General features: G+C 35.0%; 1 protein-coding gene across 3 annotated transcripts in view; it reads right to left on the minus strand.

Moving 5' to 3' along the window:
* LOC124630240 (protein qui-1) overlaps positions 1 to 19,030 on the minus strand; it is a 113,499-nt gene extending 94,469 nt beyond the window's left edge. For all 3 annotated transcript variants that reach the window (XR_006984403.1, XM_047164019.1, XM_047164018.1), the window contains exon 1: positions 18,767 to 19,030. The gene's annotated coding sequence lies outside the window, so the exon portion shown is untranslated. The remainder of the gene's footprint in view (positions 1 to 18,766) is intronic.
* Positions 19,031 to 19,605: the final 575 nt, after the last annotated feature.

Below are 19,605 nucleotides of genomic sequence, written 5' to 3' on the forward strand. Positions count from 1 at the left end.
AACTAAGTGGCTCTTTGTTCCCAAAAAGAAAACGTTTTCTTGAAACGAACACGGTTAATGACTTTGATTAATTGTTTAAATACAATGCGAGATGAAGGAGTAGTTTTTAGTAAATTATGACCGAGAGACTGAGAAATAGGGAGTAACTGTTAAGGCCTTTTTATCCTCCCACTGCTGGGCACAGGCCTCCTCTCACACGGAGAAGGATTGAGCTGTTGAGCATTAATCACCTACGCTTGCTCAATGCGGGTTTGTGATTTCAGACTTTATAGTCCAGAATACTAATAATAATGGTGTATAGGGAGTAAATACAACAAAAATAGATACAAGCTTGAAATCATGTACGTTTTGGGCATCCAATTTCCTTGGGTAAATTCTTATCAAATCTTGAGTAAACAGGAACATCATTGAATACTAAATTCAACCCATGTTTTTTCATCAGAGCCAAAAAATCCTCCTTTTACAATTCCGTTTAGAATCAAAACCATACAAAAATAGGCACTTATTTATATTTTGAATAAGAATTATTTTCCTTCCATATGCGAGGCTAGGACACTTTCAGCTTTTTTTTTCATTTGGAATTATTGTCATTTATTCTGGCATGAAACTTTTATGATTAAAACTAGGTTAAAATGAGCATAATGTGTATTTAGTTCAATCTTATCCCATTACTTCGCAGAGGATATTGTGATATTAGTATCGGACATACATCGTGCTGATAAAAACATTTGTGTGATTTTAAGTATGTTTACCTAATTCATTTCAAATCAAATCATTTCATTTCAAATCAAATCAAATCATTTTTCAAAGTTCACATTAAAATACAACATTATTTCTTAGAATCTAGACATATGTGCTAACATTATAATTGCTTGAACTAGGTTAAACCTGTGTCTCAAGCGAAATAATTATTCGTTAGTCTCAAAATGCAGGCTTAAGTTAATATTTATTTGTATTATGTTCTATCTTGCTGGCTTTTTAAAATGTGGTTAGTAGCACAAGTAACATCAAGTTATAAAAATATTTTCACCTGCGAGAGAAACTTTAATTGAATCCTCTCTGCTTTTAGCTGCATAGTTTATGTTACATCCATATTTTTAACGCTTTTTCATGATATTAAAAAGAAAAACAGAAAAAGAATTTGAAGAATATTTTTTTATAGGTAAGTACATTATTTACTTTGCAATGTATAAATATTATACCTGTTGCCACAGAATATGAATGAGGTTAATGTTTGTTCCCACAATCGAAGTGAGCGGCTATTTAATTAACTTTGTTTACTTAGGTTTCACAGTGAACATGAAATCATTAATTTTAATTCCGAATTTCATTATGTTTCGTGCGATAGCCAGATTACATTCCCGATAGTGACTGTTAACGTTGTTATACTATGTTACGATAAGCATAAAATTATCGTAATATAGCGTAACTGCCTCGTTGGTCTAGCTGTCGCAAGTGCGGCTGCTAAGCACGAGGTCTCGGGTTCGATTCCCGAGTCGGGCCGAAATTGCCTTGTGGGTTTTAGAAGACTTTCACAAAGCAGCCCGGTGCCTGGAAGCTGGAGATTGATACACCCGTGCATCGGAGAGCACGTAAATGTCGGTCCTGCGCCTGATCTCTCGCCGGTCGTGTCGGATTGCCGCCCCATCGGGCTATGAGAGTTAAGGAATAGTGAGTGCACCTGTGTCTGCGCAAATACTCGTGCACTATAATATGTCCTGCGTAGTTGGCTAATCTCCTTACATGAGAACAGCCGCCGTAGCCGATAATCGGCTAGGAGGACATCATCATCATCATTATCATCATAGCGCTCTATTGTACAAACGTACAGTCCGGATAATCAAGATTGTTTTATAGTTTACAAATATATGATCTTATACTAGATTCAATTATAAATAAACCATTTGTTTATTTAGGCATTTACGGACACAGAAATACAAATAAAATAGTACAAAGGTATTGTTTATTTCTACTGAAATGTCTTCCAGCAGACCCGCAGTATGAGAGTTAGAGTACAGAGATGTAAACAGACTGTGTAGGAAAACTTAAAATGAAAGTGGGTATACCATTTTTTATTTAAGGCCTCGGAAATAAATTAAACCGTGGTAATAAGCTATGAATATGTATATTAAATAGATAGGTTATACTTCTATTCATCATCATCAGTCTTTCTATCATCCACACATGGGCACAGGCCTTCTCTCACATACTGCTCCAAAATCGAAAACAAACGAAAGTCTAGATCTGACGAGGCAAAAATAGTGGACAGCACTACCGGCATGCCAGTGTTGCCATTAATAATGTATCCAGCATTCGACTGTGCCTGCCTCTTATATATTTATACGCGACCTTATTTCGTGTATTTTCTGAAGATTCACGCTGAAATAGGTATGTCTACCGTCTAGTGTTAATTCCTAGTTTCATTTAATATTTAACTGAAACTCATATATATCTGTACGTAATATGGAGCACCGCTTATTTTATTTTGTCTTTTTAAAATTCTGACTTTCTAAAATACGTGCTAATATGAATTTGATAACAGAATCATCTGCAATTTCGTTTCAGCAAAGCAATTTCGTATTTCACATAAACCTAACCAGACATGACATAAATCCAAAAAAAAACTCAGATTCATTTAAAGCCAAGTTAGAATGTTAGAAAATAATTGGATGTAGGTAACTGAGGTCGGTCGCAGTTGAAGTTGCCACTTATATCTCCACTATGGCTGACCGAATAACTTAACTTGCAACTGGGTTACGGGAGAAAATATGTCTATCCCGCTGTGTAAGTTCTGCGAATGGACTAAATAAATCTGTTTAGATGCACTATTAGGAGGGCTGGGTAGGAGTTTCAAAATTACATAACGTCGAGAATAGTGCAAAACCGCGGTTCTCGAAGGGTGCGTCCACATCTGGCGAATGCGCCGCGAATGCGCAGCACGCGAGCCGATCGCGAGCTGTCCGCGAGCTGCGCGCGTGCAGTCACTGCAATAGTTCGGTGCGCCTCTTTAGCGCAACTCACGCAAGGCTCGTATAGAGCGCGCGAGCGGCGCGCGATCTGCGCGCAATCAGTTCTCGCCCTTACAGTTCCGTATATTGGCTCAGTACTATCGAAGATGGCAGATGTCGCGCGCCGCCTGCGCGCCGCTCGCGTGCGGCGCTTAGGTAGCGCGCGAGTTGCGCGCGGGCGGCGCAGAAGCGGCGCACGAACAAAAATGCACGCGCGCAGCTCGCGGACAGCTCGCGATCGGCTCGCGTGCTGCGCATTCGCGGCGCATTCGCCAGATGTGGACGCACCCTTACAGGTAGGAAACCGCGTATCTGGTGATAAGTTTACAGGAGAAGGTTACTTTATTGTAACTTTCAGAGTCCTTTCGTGAAAGAAACTTTCAACATATTTTTACATTTATAACATAGCGCAGTAGAGTAAAGTAGTGTATGTTACTTTTAGTCTATGATATAAAGGTGTAAGTTTAAAACATGTTTCTCTCTTTTTACGTAAAGAACTCTTTAGCACTGCAGATTAGCGCTAAGATGATAATTTGGTAATCATGCGTCTTCAATTTCCTTAACCTCCCAAAAGGTAGGTACTTAAGAAGAATTTTCGTAGGAAAGTGTCAGTACAACAACAACCTCTGCATTAATTGATTTTACATACACAAAAGCTTGTCACCAAAAAATATTATTTCCAATGTTCAATGTTTTTATTTAATTTACCATTCCAAACCAACCAAAATTTATTTCATTACCTCCGAATACCTACATTTCAGTTTGCCAATTCGGCTCGACAATTTTAACCGCAGTTCCAGCACCCCTGCTAAACTCAATTATCTAACTCCAGGTATCTCCAACTACTCAAACATTCACATGCAAATTTCTGACTTTAGTTTTGTGATCTACACCCATTGAAAGCAAGAACTCTGTGAAGTTCACCTGATGAACTCTGAACCTTTGATAAGACTGAATAGGTTTTACTTGTGTGTGTGTGCGCGTGTGTGTTTAGTTTGGTAAAATGGAATAAATTATGTTCGAATTTTGAATTTGAACATTATACAGCCAGCCAGCACATCTGCTGCGTTTCATTTCATTATGCCATAAACAAGTCCCGATATCAACATTATTATCACATATTTAAATCCAATTAGTATTTTTACCCATTAAATACTATGTACATACTAGCTTCCGCCAGCGGCTTCGCCCGCGTGGTGTGTCGATAAAAAGTAGCCTATGTGTTAATCCGGGGTTTCACCTATCTACATACCAAATTTCAATCAAATCGGTCCAGCCGTTTTTGCGTGATTGAATAACAAACATACATCCATACATTCTCACAAACTTTCACATTTATAATATATGTAGGATGTAGGATGTAGGATGTAGGATGTAGGATGTAGGATTAATTAAAAACTACTTTCAACGTAGCTTTGACACTGGCAGATTCGCCGCAGATTCTGTCGCGCATAACAAAACGTTGGTTACGTTTAAAATTGTTGGTAGCCGTAACCTAGTTGTCAATAATATACTTAATTGTTTGCGGAATATCCGGTAGTGTGAAAGCACTATAAAAGTGTAGTCAGTATTGCCATACTATACTTCTTCATATTGAAGGAATCATAAAGGTAGGTACTTCAGTTTCATGACGTACCACATGATCCATATAAAACGGTTTGGTGTGTAAAAATGTCAACAAAATGTGGCGTTTCCGTGCGTCATCGACTCATTGTTCCCTTCCAGCTCGTTGGGTAAATAAGCTGTTTGTACGCTATCCACGTAAGTGATGACGAACACGGAATTCCTATATCACAACTTCGTTCATATGGAGTCTGTGTGAAAGCAGCCTTAGGTCAAAAATATTATTACGAAGAACAGAGATTCTTATTAAGTGAAGTAATATTTAATCCTCTAACAATCCTTAATAGTATTAGGTTTGATCTGAGTGCATGAAATGTCATCCCAAGTAGCATTTTGTTCCATTTAAGAGTACACATTTAGTTCCAAGGTGAACTTAAAGCATTACTACAGTTCATTCGTGATGTATTAGCTGCATTACTGTAATTAATTACACCTATGCCTGTCTAAGGGACTTACAGGAGTGTAGAGTAATACTTTTATACGGTTATGGGTGTTATAATACTCTAACAACTATCCTTTAGTCAGCTTTCTGACTAAGAGCATTATAGGAGGGTAGAGATACGGCAACCGCTGTTTAACGGCCTACTTGTTCGATGTTATACAGCTGGCATTTTAATAGAACACTTCTGGTCATTTATAAAGCCAAAGGCTTTTATCTTTACTTGTCTTAGACTGTTATACAGCCAGTAGCTGTATTAGGACTTGTTTGTGATACTTAAAATAACCTTTTTTTTACTACCTGTACAGAAGTGTTTAAATGATTCACTTGTGGACTGTAGGCTGTTAGAAGGCTATATAACAGTTCACATAGCCGTATTTCATTTCCACCATTTTGTTCTACGTAACCTTAAATATTTACCAAATAAACCTACAAGATTAATGCAGATTTATCACAAAATACGCAGATAGAGCGAATGAGTTTTGGTTTCATGTTAAAATTATTAACCGTAGTATAATTATAATGCCAATAAAATATCAAAAACTGAAAATGTAAATTTTCCTCTCAGCCAGTTTTAAATGTTTCAAAATGAATAAAGCCTTTTTACAGAGGCGCGTGAAAATTTTAGTTGTCAATATGTATACATTTCACGATAAAGTTGCATTCCCATGGCATTAACATGATATAGTATATAAAACAGGTACTACAGCGTGTTATATTATAATAATAATCCGCCGGAGTTAGTTTGCCCCGAATCCGTGCACTCCGTACAATTGACAAACTAATATATTAAAATATGGAAATAATTTAGGACACAAGTGAATTTAAGGTAGCTTACTGGAGTATTTTTGTCCGATTTTAACTGTGAAGGCTGTGTATTTAGCCACTTATTACTCTTTATTACACTCATGTACGTTGTATGGTTCACACTGCGTTCCATATAGTGCCGTAAGTCAGCCTTAAGTCCGATGTTACTACTTAAACTGCTATTATAATGCTATTATACTTCTAATGTACAGCCATAGTGAACTTAAGGCTGTCTAATTTGTGCCCAAACTGGTTCAATAAAAGCATTATAGCAAGCTATACAGCTCATATACAACTGACATACACAGCTTGCAGAGTACATGTGAACGACTAGACATCTTATATAGAACCCCGAATGCTACTTGGGATGTAGGTAGTTCCCCCAGAATGCGTTTCAAGCGACAAATAAAATGACCAGTTAAAATTAGGAACATCAATCATCATCAACAACATTAAGACAAAATCATTGAGGACAAAATCAGATTTGCCACTAAATAAAAATGATAATGTATTAGTTACAAATCTGTTTGATAATAAAAATAAACAAACGTTAAGCGGATTTAACTATCACAGACTGAGAATTAAATAAACTAAAGTCATATTACATTACTAAAAAAAGTTGTAGCTTTTCATGAAAATGAATCATATTTCATAAGAGATTTATTGGGAATCGTAAAACGACACCCACTATGTTCCGAATACTATGCACCTATATCTATAGAGAGCGTATATTTGTTATTGCAAAGAGTATTAATAAATACAGCCTTGGCCAAAAGTATTGAGCACCCATGACATCTTTCAGTTTTATGCGGAGTATCAAATAGAAATAAAACAAAACTTTTTTTTTATTTTTAATTTACTATTTATTAATTGAAAATTAATATTTTGTGGGTCCACCCTTTGCCTTAATTACAGCAGAAATTCTTTTTGGTAAACAGCTAACAAGATTTTTTCAGTCTTCAGCAGTAATCGCGTTCCATTCTAGGCGCAGGTAGCGTTTCAATTCTTCTCTGTTGTTAATTGTGTGGTGCCTAACTCGACGCTTTAATAAACCCCATAAATGTTCTATGGGGTTCAGATCTGGCGACTAGGCAGGCCAGTCAAGAAGCTCTATGCTATTTTCCCGAAACCAAGTGCAGTGCGGGCAGATTTGTGGCAAGGCGCGTTATCCTGCTGGAATTTGTCACTATCCATGTTCGTGTCACCGAAAAGTTTCGTGAATGAAGGCAGCAACGCAGTTTCTAGCACATTTATGTACTTAGAAGAGTCCATGCGGCCCTCACACAGGAACAATTCGCCAACTCCAGAATCGGTCATGCAACCCCAGTCCATTATACTGCCGCCGCCGTGTTTTACGGTTGTACGGTACACTCTGGCTTAAATTCTTCGCCCACCCGGCGACTCACCAAGGGTACACCAGGTGTACCAAAAATCTGCAATAAAGAGAAAAATATTGAGTTCCGGAAATAAAAAGAACTTCCTCTATGCGTTTAGAATTTAAACCATTTTATATTATTTTGTGAGGGCATTAAATTGACTTACTCACCTCAAAGTTTCATTCGTCTGACCACACAACATTTGACCAATCTTCAGCGGTGAAAGTTCGGTGTTGTAAGGCCCATTTGTACCGAGCTTTTTTGTTGCTCTCGGAGAGCCATGGCTTCTTCCTAACTTTACAGCCTTTCAGACCAGCTTCCTGAAGCCTTCTACGAGTAGTTCGAGCAGAAATTGTTTCCTTCATTTGCTCTGAAAACTCAGCAGCGAGCTCTGAAGATGTTTTTTTCCTATTTCTTAATGACTCTCTCAGTAACTGACGATCCTGACGGCCTATAGTGATGCGTTTGCGCCCGGTTCTCGGTCTATTTTGATGTGATCCGGTATCAGAGAATCGCTGAATAGCATAATGCACGGATCGGCGCGAACATTTGACAGTTTTGGAAATCTCTACTTGTGATTTCCCTTGCTCGTGCAGAAGCTGTATCTGCACTCGTTATTCTAAAGAAAGTTCGTTTCATTTTGGCATATCGCAACAATAACACTTAAAACTTTGAAATAAAATACCAAAGGCGCACTAGATCACTGGATGTTGTCACAACGAGCGATGGTAGCGAACTAGAAAATAAATTCAAAAATTGTAAAAGACACATTTTTTTGCACCCAGGTGTTTTATTGCCAGCTGCGGCATAAGTCATTGTTTTAAAATCTTTGAAGATAACCGATAAAAGAATACTTCAACGATAGATTCGAGTTTCTCCCATAATTACCGCGATCTAGCGAAATTTGTAAGGTGCTCAATACTTTTGGCCAAGGCTGTACCTCGTTGGTTCACGGCGATGCACTAAATCGTGCATGTTGGTTCAGAAATAGAAACTGATAAAAATGTGATGGAACACAGAGCTTAAATGTACGGCTGAAAAACGTTTTAGTATTGTGCACGGAATAAAATAGTTAACAATTTAGTATAACACTTTTAAAAACGCTTTCGATATTTACTTACTTAAGTGGCTTATTGAGTTTTAAATACACACGTTTTTAGAAATTTAATTTATTTAGTAGTCAACTTTATAATGAACTTTATTATAAATATTATTCCAGTTTTGAATTAATATTACATATTTCAAAGATTCTAATCGTATTGAGCGATGTTCATTTGTTTACCCGTCAAGCAAGTTTCGTTCAATGGTTTGCTTTTAATTAAATAAATGTATTTACGTTTTCAATTTTACTTTATATTTCACTTAGTATCATCAAAAACAAATGTAAATATAAAAATAATTTATTTCAATAAATGTATCTTCTTCTTGTAAATGTTCTTCTTCGCACTGCAAACTTCGCAAAGCACTGGTACTCAGCTGAATCCGGTTAGACTGGCACCCCAACATAGTTGGGAAAAGGCTCGGAAGATGATGATGATGATTTCAATAAATGTATCGAACTGCGTCAGGACTATGTTTATGTTTTTGTTGTGTATGGGATATACCTACCAAATCTTTATCGGGTCGTAAATGAATTCGGGAAAACCATGTTTGCTTTCAAATCTTAATTTTAAACGTAAGATATTTTATGGTACTCTCAATTTAACTCAATCTTACCGAAACGCAGTAAATCATTGATGCACTCTCAAAACAATTGCACTTAATTTATTCGTTACGAAGTATGTACAGCCATACTCATAAAACACGACATGGCTGGAAATCATCACTCACCAATTTTAGAAGAAGTATTCGTTACAGGAAAGAGGTATAATGTCTCGACAATAGAAATCTACCTAAATCTAGTATCTACAGTGCCTATACTCACACAAGATTTTCCCATATTAACTCGAAATTTATGCTCATTATGTAAGTTTAAGTATTTCAATTACAGCCTTTTAATTCTATTTTATAGCAGCAGCTTTGTAAAATTCCTTTCTTTAAATAAAATCACGCAATTTAAAAGTTACAGCTCAGATTTATAGCGAGCAAACTTTGGGTCACGTTCACGCCGTGTTTCAACTCGCAAATTTGTTACAAAAACATTTTACAAGAAAATGCTACATCTTCGCTTTGTATTTGCGATCTACCAACATTTGTTTAGGATCAACCAATCTTGACTCCCGGCCTCGAAACGACGGGTCAATGAAAAAATGTTGGAACGATAGAAATGTAATCCAGACTCTCTCAAAGATATTTTTTTTATTATTTGTATAGAGGAATCTGATATGGATATTTCGGAGCAATATTGAAGGTAATCTCGGCGGTGTTATAAAAATATGAGAGTTTTTGTTATAAGGTAGGTACCTAGCAGCTATTCAATGGATAAATAGTTTTACAAATAATATTTTTTCAATACTTTTTCCTCATAGGTTTAATGAAGAGCATATAGGTACTTCATTCATAGATCCAACACAACAACTGAGGTAGATCTCGAGGTTTAAAGTAGTCTTCAAATAAGATAGAATCTCAAAATTGTACATAGAGTAGTATATAAAATTATGTATCTAAATAAAGCTACATTGTAAAGCGCTATGATGCTCCAATTTAAGCCGGCGTTCCTCATTACCTAATCAGATTGTTGTTGTTTGAATTTCCGATTGAACGGATTCAAAATATTTGCGCACCCTTGTAATTTGTAGAATTTTTCGAATTTTAACCCGAATCGTTCCGTACGAACAAATACGCAACTCGAAATGTTTCCGAACGTTGTTTTCATCAAAACGAATAACTTTTGCGAAACAAAAATGTCTATTTGATGGTAGGTCCCGTATTTGAGTTTTTTGTTATTTCATGAAAGTATTTTTTTCGTGAAAAGTAGTGCGGTGAATAAAAATAAACTTTGAAATTGGAAAATAGGTATATGACAATATATTCTAGTACCTTTATATTTATTTCCTTGCAGTACCATAGAGATATCAGGTTGTAACTGAAAATGGAACGAGACTATAGAATCAAAATCGCGGAATAGTAGGTACTTACCTACTTCTATATAATACATAATACCTACTTCATAATGCTAACTTTGACTATTGAAGTACTATTAAGTACTTTAAAGTACTCGTGCAAATTTCCATTCGAGATATTCCTAGAACTGTTATATAATTGGTAAAATGTATTCATTTTGTATGTGTTTAATTATCTTTTCTGCACGTGAAAGCAAAGTGTGTCATTTTCCATATAATTATTATGAAGTGACTTATGTAATATCTAGGTACTCAATATAATGAGAAATCATTTATAGAAATATTTCTCAATTTGTTAGTTCGCTTGGCTGCGGTTGAAGATTCGTAACAATATGCAAAAATGATCTCTTTCGTTCCCAAGAAAAATGGACTTTATTCCTTAGCAGTTAGTTATAATTTCCTTTTCCAGTTGAAATTAAATAATAGATGATCAGAAATCAGTGAACCGCGGAATTATTAATATTCTAAAAGCCTTCGAAACTGAAAAGGGCCTTCCGTAACAAGTATTAGAAATGAGAAATTTTCCTTACCTACGCTAAAATATTAGAACAAAAAGCGTTTCAGAGTTTAATTAGGAAATGGAGTTCCATAGAAGCGTAATAATGAAGTTTACATCATTATAAAATAAGTTCAGACAGGTTAATAATTCAAATTAATAATAATAAAGTCAATTTGAAGAATATTTACAAAACGTAATTGCTTTTAAACTTAAATAAATTAAAAATGCTGCTAGTTTTTTTTCTAATATATCACGCTTTTATTAGGTCATCCTATATATAACTATGTAGGTAATGGATTCATAGGTAAATAATATACCTAAGCATCTTCCAAGGATTTTATTTTCCTAAAAATTGCCAGCTGTATGTGTTTCTGGTGACAATACGGCGTATTTTTCTAATGTTTTTAAACTGTTGTTATTTTAACAGTTTTCAGTAAAGAAAGAAACAAAATAGTGTGTTCTTTGTTCTTATGCTCTACCTAAAATGTTAATATCGACGCGGCAAAAGTAAAGTGATTACAATTCGTTCCATTTCACGCATTGGTTAGACATTAGTTTTCAGTATAATTGTTTTGACAGTAATTAACATTAGTTTTAGCACTTCGCACTTCATTAAACAATCATTATCAAGCATTAATGTAGTTATGCACTATTATTTCAACGTGCCAAATAATGTTAGTGCATAGAGATATAAATAGCTAGATATTGTTATGTTGTTACTGACGATTTATATATTTGAAGAAGGTGGCGGGTAGTGGATGGATACAGGCTACCCATGACCAAGAGGTTGTCGGTCATTAAGGGAGGCTTACTTTCAGCTGTGAATGGCAACTGGCTGATATGATGATGATGATGTGACATGGTTCAAGCGACTGTTTTGTACAATGTTGTTAATATATTTGGATTGTTCCTAAAAGCAAGAATTGATTTTAAAGAAAGGCTATTTTGAATTACGTAATAGACGATTTATTTTTCATACAAATCTCCGACGCGGTGTTACTCGTATAAGGCAGCATCTTTACTTTTCCTCTAATCTAATTAAAATGAATTCCACACAACATATCCAAAATCTCGATCTTTCTTATCATTACTACAAACAAAAAAGTGTCTATTTAATCTTTTCAATTCTACAGGATATTATTCCGTTGTTATACAAAACCAGATCTTTTCACAATATTTTCGTGGAAGCATTGTTAGATTGATCTCATGCTGATTCATCGCTCCTCACAAAAGAATTCGAGTGTTTGCAAAGGGCCGGCTTTGAATGATGGCTGAAACTACGTAAATGAATTACGCAGCCCGATGAGATGGATCCAAAATATTTTGTGAGTGTGTTCCACTCGATCTAGGGTAATGTTTTATTCCCCGATTGGTAAGGAGAGTTATGTTTTCCGCACGTGTGTTGTATTTTTTGGATGTGGTTCTATGTCTTGTTGAAGAGAAGTTGCTTATTTAAAGGGATTGTTAAATGTTTCTATGTTGTGCATAATTTATATAACTTGGAAGTATTGTACTACATTTTAGCAGTGGTCTATAATGGATTGTTTTTAACATTTTGATTACTACCATTATTTTTGAACTTATTAACCTGAGCAAGCATATGGTTTAGCACTTAAACCAGCTTCACTTCACGTTAACCAGCAAATGAAAAGTTACATTTATTTACTGAAATAATACAATGCAATGTCCTTTGAATACAAATACTGATGATACTCTACGTTACACAACCGGTTAGAATGCATCGGAACATTCTCGTAGTTACTGATAAACGCGAAGCCCGAGTTATCCGTGATAATAATAAATAACGCGTTTTGGCGCTCTACCAGTCGCCACGCCGAATAAATACAGACTCGTTACATACATCCCTGTAATAAACTTGTTATTTCCTACATCTTGAGGGAGTTGTATTGTCTTTCCATAGATTCAATTGCACTTGTATATTTTTCAACTCTACTCCAGAAAATCACTAATTTCGCAAATTTTTTAAGCTTTATGATTTTTCTAAAAGTGTATCTTGGCGTCACAAGCTGACTATAAAAGAGCATCGTAATGAACCTTGGACTTAAAAGAAACCAATCAGCTTTGAGCATACATGGTAATTACGCTTATTCCTTTCTCTGTATATAAGACCTGAGGCCTGCGTCTTACAGTACAACAAAAAGGCTGATGATGATGATCAAACCTACGCAATATTTCCCCCAGGATTAAAACAATCTCTAGTTTTTACTATCATTGAAAGTGTTGCCATAATAAACTGACCTAGTTCGTACTATGTGAATCATCTTCCATTTATATCAGTATAAAACAAATGAAGTTTTACTATTCCATTGAGTACAAGTGTATGGCAATATAAACCAGTACCCATCTATTGGCAGTGGATTGAATTAGAGTACGTCGTTAATTGTTATTGAGTATGTCTTAGTTGGCTATATGTTGGGATTATGCGCATACGATAAAATTACGTATTAAATTAGAATTTTGGAAATAATTAAGAACTAAGTAAATGTTTTTATAAATGTCAAAACGCCAAAATACTGTCATAATTTAATTCTATAAGAATTATCCAGATCGGTACAGTAGATTCGGAGCCTATTCGAAGCAAAGAAACAAGCGAACAATCACATCTTTGCTCTTTATTTACCTACTAGTACTTGTAGACAAATATTTACAAATAAAAATCTTCCTCTACCTAACAGTTTTATTTATAACTTCTTAATGGTTGTGAAATGAAATATGAATAAAAAGTTTTCTGAAAACAAATAAAAATACAATTTGGAAATTGGTAATTAATCACGGCCTCATAAATTCTATAAGAGTTCTTCGTTCATAAGCTTTCTTTCATAACTAAATCCGGGTTCCGTTTTCAAATGACCTATGAATATAATATTCAATGTTATAGATATTTGCCATGTCATATAGCAGATAATTTACAAAAGTCCAAAGACAAATTAGCAAGAGTATGAAATACAGCAAACGAAGAGATTAACATTTCATGTAGTATTCTTTCATTACGAAAATATGCCTTTACTTATTTGTCATAGCAATTAGTAGCCTTTAATTCTAGCCCTGCCGCAGCTAGTTAATTTAGAAACATCTTCAATGTCTAATCTTATTACTGGACTTTAAATCTGTTCTTATCAAATATCAATGTTCTAATCATTCGTGATTAAATACAACAACAGGTAAAATGCAAAATGTTCCTTCTGATTCTATCTGTCTAACGACGCGCAAGATGCGGCGTGCGCGTGAGCAACTGGTCTTAATGACGTCATCAGCGTAGTTTACTTTTCCTCGTTCAGATTAAGATGATGATAACGTTGGGAACATTTCCAATTATGGCATCTGTCATAACATTCAGTAAAAAATATATGGTATCCATTGATCAAGAACCGAGATTTTTTCCGCGTTTACCAATCAATACTAAAATTACTATCCGCGTTTATCAATCAATACTAAAATTACTATATCCAACTGTGATACAAGGAAGGCTATTTTTTCTTTATCAATCGTTAGTAGAGTGGCTTATCAAATTCACCGAAACGTTACGCGTATAACATAAGGCAGGAAAAAAACGTATCTATCTGAAATTTCTGAAAATATCCAGATACACTTTTTCCTGAAAATACAAGCTCAAAATTTCTCGGATTTCCCAGAGTTTCTAATTACGATTTACTATCATAGTGACGTAATTCATAGTTTCTAACTATGCAAATAATATATACGAGCACGTGTGAACATTATCACTGTGTACAAATACCCACACTTTCCAAATAACAGACTAATAAAATTTATCTATTCACGCGACGGATATTACCGTTGCCAAATGTATCATACTGTATAACACACATATCAGAAAGGTCATTAAACTATTTGCGTTCGTCATGTATGCATTGCGGGATTTTTAATATATCAGTCAGTTTCTTAAAACCGTATGACGGGCTCTTATAGGAAAATCAAATACATATTAGTAGAAACCGGGAAGAATGACAACTTGTCAAATGAATAAATATTATATTCAATAAATAAATTTAGATATAAAAGAAAGTCGTGTTAGTTACACATTTTATAACTCAAGAATGACTGAACCTTTTAATCTGAAATTTAGAGGGGAGATAGCTTAGACCCGGGAGAAGGATAAAGGATAGTTTTTGTCATTATCCACTATTTATATTGTCAAACCGCGGTCAGAACCTAGTATTAAATAAAAAAAGAAAAGTAATAAGATAAAAATCATAATGAATTACATTAAAAATTAATAATATTAATTCTAAAAACACTCTTGTTCAAGGTAGATTGGCGAATTCAGACTTTTATGAGTCTTTATAACCACTGTGCTACCGGTGCTACCACATACCTACTTAGATTCATACATAGTAAATATGGTTATATCTGTACAAAACAGAGAACGTATGTTTTTGCTGAATAACAACCGTACACAAACCCACACGCCCACATCCCTTTTTTCCTTCACTCAACCCATTTTCGCACCCTTCTTAATTAAATTTAACCTGGTTATTGTATTCGTTTATTTTTATGGCGTTCCGTTGCTGGCTTGTACGCGTAATTGCACGGGAATTCTATTATACAGCACAGGTTGGGTTTTCGCAAACAGTAAGCATACACATATGGTGCACAAAAAATCTTTAACACAAAAAAACAAAATTGCTGAACGCAAGTACAACAGTTTTATACTATGCACTTTTGTGACCGCCTGGACATAATCAGCCTTACTTATAAAAGTGAATTAAGTAATAAGTAATACTTAAGGGCTGTTTAGTAAAATTCTTACCTATAAACGTTGCTTAAGCATGAGTTAACTAACATTTAATCACTACTTAAGACTTTAAGTAGTGATTAGTTAAAATGTTGCTTAGAGGGTGATTAGAGATTTTTATAAGTAAGGGGGAATATACTTAAACATGGGTTAGTTTGCAACATCAATGTCATGTACATGTACATATTATACGAAGAGATTAGAGATCTATTTGCAAGGGCCTAATATACACTTCGTGACATAAAATACGAATCCCGGAAAACATGCCAGATCATTCTGATATGCAATATAGTTTGGTATTTCTATAATTAAATTTAATTACGTCAAGTCAATGGAATATGAACTACTGGTTTATTAGGTCTATCATAAATGAATCTAATTGAGTAATATTAAACTACGATTCCAATAAGAGCTATATTAGGCTGCTTCCCCAAAATTAATAAGCCCCTGATCTATGTATGTAGATTAAAATCAATTTTAGGAAGTTTATTAGCATATATAATTTTATTAGAATATAATTATTAAGTATAAGTAATTAAAACTTTATATAATTTTCTATAAACTGCAACAATCAGTCGGTTTGTGTTATTCTGTTTAAGCCTGTTGTGAACAAAATTGGATAAAGGGTCAAAATACAGGCATAATTGACCCATAAATAAAGTTTTTTTCACTGAAAACTAAACGAGTTTGTTGAATATTTCAATAGACCAAAGGTTCCAGTGAACACGATAAACAATTTTAATTTTCATACACTACGAATATTTAATCAATTTCTATATTAGTTCATAATATAAGGGTGCGAGCGATCCTATCGGTCTTATTGAGAGCAATACCCATCCCGGGGTATGATTGAATTTTTTTCTATCGGAGAAACCCAATTACCCTTCTACCCGATTGAAATCCAAGACCGCCAATGTGTGAAGCTCAGCTCCTAATATTACGTAACTCAGGTAATGGTTATTTTTCAGTACATTTATTTTTTTGGTGGAGTTATAATGGAAAGTAATTTTTGGGATTAAACTGCTTGGAAAGCTAAAAAAAGAAGTTTTTTTTTTGAACGGTAATCATCCATTGTTAACAAAATAGTCTTCATATGGTTTTCGAAGTTGATTCTCAATGTACCATGGTACGACCGTATTCTACTGTTAGAACTTAGAATAATATTCGTTTGACAAGTTTCTAACCATTTTTTAAATGTTGTCTTTGAAAAGGTTTTTTTCTGATCAAGGATCAAGTACCTTCTACCAGTATGTATGTACACTCAAAGGCTTTTGCGTATTTTCAAATAACCGCACTAGTTTCAGTTACATAGATAGTCCTTTGGAAATCCTAAAATCGTGGTACACCTGTAATTTGACCAGCACTTTTACCCTTTGAATCGGAACACAGGAATGTTGCTTGGTTGTTTGAAATTGTATAGCGTTCCTGTGAAAGCTTTGACGAATAAAATTTTGCGAATATTTTGTAGAACATGGTTTTTATATCTACGTGCAGACTGATGTTGTGAAGGGGTATTGGGTTGCCCGGGTAAATGGGTTGAGGAGGTCAGATAGGTAGTCGCTCCTTGTAAAGCACTGGTACTTAGCTGAATCCGGTTAGACTGGCAACCGACCCCAACATGGTAAAAGGTTCAGGAGAGATGCGGACTGGTGTCTTTCAAGTTAGTGCTACGCAAAATTTCTGACGATCGATTTTTTCTTACTACGCGGCGCAGCGTAGCATCCGTAGCAGCCACCTGTAGAAAAATGGTGCTACGCATTGACCTTATGAAATATGCCTACTTCGTAGAATGTAAAAATTTTTACTGAAGTACTTAATGTATGTATGTACTATGAAAGTTGGAATGAGTCGTCACATGGATTCAGTAGCTTCACAGTAGTTGTGACGGCAGTGTGCTTAAATCATTACATATTCTGATTTAGTAAACACTTTTTTAAAATACTAATGAATAGGTGAAATGTTACTATTTTATGTTATGTAGTTTTTAATAATTAATTGAAAAAAAAATAAAGATCATTTCGAAACAATTCCATGATTCATAATAAATCAATATTACAAGAAGTATTTGAACACGATGCTCTCAGACACAATGACGTTACATTATCAATATTGGCACAAATACATTGGATGATTGATGACAAACATATCACCAATGTACTGAGGGTAGCCGAATGTTATATAACCGGAACTATTCTTTATATAATATACAATGTATAGGTGTCTATACTTAGGCATGTTATTCTCCTCTGCGGCTCCATGCGGGCTTATTTCAGGATAGTACAAATCATGTGTCTTTGTAAATTTCACTTCAACAGAATACTCCTTCGAAGTTTTGAAGTCCTGCGTAAAGAATCATAAGAGGTTGGAATTAAACATAATTAGATATATGATAAATGTGAGTAGAATACCAATGCAATCATTTTGAATGCAATATGATAAAAAAATACGCATGTAGGTACGAGTAACTCTATTTCCAAATAGATTAGCTTATTTAATGTTTACTTTGCAAATCCCCCTTGAGCAAACAAGAAGTGATTAACGCTCATTTCTTCTTATAGTTACCTATGTGAAGAGATATTGATGAGTGTAATCAATTAGATTATTTACATAGAAAATAACTCCAACTTAGTCATATTATGTTTAAAAGTACAAAGTTCTCTAACAAAACAAATAATTACGTACTAGAATGTTGTAGTGGTATTATCTTATCTCACCTTATCTTCTAAACATAATAATGGATTACATTTCATTTTACAATGACTAACAATAAAATTATATTTACCTATTTATAGATACTTAGTTAGAGACATAGAAATCTTTATGTGGTAGTAAATTACTATGTAGTAGGCAACAATTAATTAGCATCAATATGTTATTCAGGTAAAATGTAAGTACATAGATACCTAGATAAGTATGTAAGAGCCCACCTAAGAAAAAATAAAGTAACATAAAAGGTACATAATAACTACTATAATAAAGCACTAAAAATAAAAGTTTGTAAGAAAAACTATTTTGTCTAAATTACCATACTTATAATAACGACGTTTACCATCATATCAAGTAGAGACGTTTATCATAGTTGTCGAAAAAAATTCTAACGAAACTCTTATTCAAATTAAGCCTACATTAAAACACAACATAAAAAATGTCTTCCATTATTCTGTAAAAAAGCGCTTACCTTAATTCAACAAAGCTCAATTATAAAACCGCCGCTTAGTCCGACAGCGATCACAGAAAAATTAAAATTCACTACGTGATGGAACTGAATCACAGACACTTGGAACACACGGAGGGGAAACGAAAGAGTTTTAATTCATGCACAGAGGTTTGAATTTTAATTCACGAATTGCGGATTATCGTTTGCGCGCTAGTGCGGGATTTTTTGTCGCGGGAGTGCGGGCGGCGCTCGCGACGGCTGCGTGCAGACTGCGGTGCGGGCGGAAGGCGCGGCTCGGCCAGACTCCCGGCTCCCAAGTCCCGAGTCCCGGGTCTGCCCGCCCTCCGGACTCCGCCGCGGATACGATACCTCTTACTCCGCTAATTTCCTGCCTTCCATTTCGTACATTCAGATTTTATGGCGCCTTGTAAAATTTAAATATGAATTGGAATAGATTGCGCTGATTGTTCCGCCGATTGTATTGTTGATTGAGATACTGAATTATAATGTTGGCTTGCTGATTGTGGGGGAACAATCTTTATGATTTTGTGAAGAATACTTAGGTGCTGCTTTATTACAATGTAAGTAGGTGACTAAGTATTACGCTCATTGTAGATTCTCTTTTGTATTTCAACATACGTATAGAAAGAGAGCGTGCCACATCTGTGCCGTAATAAACAAACGACTGCGCTACCAGCACTAAAACATTAAGAGGCACTGAAAACACACAGGAACACCCAGTAGGGAGAAAAACGATAGCCAGCGGGAGCACACAACTATAAAGTTAGGCCTAGTTTCAGTAATGGACTGTGGTAGCCTACGCTCTGTTGTTGAATAAAATATTTCATCGACTTTGACCG

This window comes from Helicoverpa zea, chromosome 5 (genome assembly GCF_022581195.2).
Source record: "Helicoverpa zea isolate HzStark_Cry1AcR chromosome 5, ilHelZeax1.1, whole genome shotgun sequence".
In the NCBI taxonomy this organism is placed as follows: Eukaryota; Metazoa; Arthropoda; class Insecta; order Lepidoptera; family Noctuidae; genus Helicoverpa; species Helicoverpa zea.